Genomic DNA, 1,425 nt, shown 5'->3' on the forward strand with positions numbered 1-1,425 from the left:
TGAAGAATGGGACATCGGTCAACCTCGACGGCGAAGACGACGATCAAGGCCGTCAAGCCCTTCCACCTCGTCCCCGAGGCCATAAGGCTACCAAGGCCGATCTAGCCCGGGAGGCACAGGGCATTGCGTTCACCCAAAGCATGGAGAAGATAATGGCCGAGAATCTTGCCGCCTTGGCCTCTAGGGACGAGAAGAGGCGTCTGGAAAAAGAGGCCGCAGCTACCATCTACCACAACCTCGCGAATGAGGTCACTGAGGTCCAAAGGATGGACGTCAAGGCCAAAAAGGCAGACGCCGAGGCCAAATTGCGTGACGCCGAGGCGAGGAGGATGAACGCCGAGGCCAAGACCCGTGCAGAAGACACAAGGATCATGCTTGCCGACTTGAGCGGCGTCGACGACGACACCAGGGCCTGGTTCATGAAGAGACGCGCCGAAATCCGCGCGCGAGACGCCTGATCGCCATCGCCATACGCCCAACACCTCGGCCTCCTTTTGGACTTTTTTTTATTATTGTTCAGGCTTTGTTGTGCCTCTTTTGGACTCCACTTTGCGCCAGCATATGCAAAGTGTGATGAACTTATTTGTGACCTTAATTTGCGGCTGTAATTTCGTGCGAATTTGAGGCTACAACCTCTTTTTTGAATTCTGGCATGCGCCGAAAATGCGTCGGCCCGCTGGAGCTAGCCCTAGACGCAAACGGACGCACGACCATTTCCGCGTCCGCCAGACGACGCAAACGAACGTCCGCGGACAATTTGAGCATCCAAAATGCGTCGCCCCGTTGGAGATGCCCTAAATCAGAGCGAAAAAAGACGGTGGACAAGTAGAACTCTTTTTAGGGGATGATGATGGACTAGTGTTATGCTTAGGCCCAATCTGTTAAATCGGCCCATTGTGCAGACTGGTTATAACTAGGTATCAAGCCTATTAGATTCACCCAACGAACTGAATTTGGGGTACGCTAGATAAATACCGACCTTCGTGAAGTGAAAATTGGACCACCACATCACGATATGTGCCAGCGCGTGCGGTGACAAGGGATTAACTTATCAATGCCTACAAATTGTAGACTAGGGTTTTAGTCGGAAGTAGAGGGCAAGTAGATCTCGAAGGTTTCAGCCGAAAAGTACTCGACGATGTAAAAACTAGGGTTGCATTAAACAATGAATCGATCCTCTCTTTGTCCCTCCACCCCACTTATATAGGAGGCGGAGCCGAGGGATTCGTAATACACAGGTTACAGAGTCCGGGAGGGTTTCTAACCCGTCCCGTAAAATTACAAGTCTATATTTCCTAATACAACTCTAGCTTTCCTTAGTACTAACATGGGCTTCCGAATCTCCATATTCATCGAGTCGTGGGCCTTCAGTAAACCCCGGGTACCATCTTCGGCAGGCCCATTGGGGATGCCTATGTCAGTAGC

Source organism: Lolium rigidum, chromosome 6 (genome assembly GCF_022539505.1).
Source record: "Lolium rigidum isolate FL_2022 chromosome 6, APGP_CSIRO_Lrig_0.1, whole genome shotgun sequence".
Classification (NCBI taxonomy): domain Eukaryota; kingdom Viridiplantae; phylum Streptophyta; class Magnoliopsida; order Poales; family Poaceae; genus Lolium; species Lolium rigidum.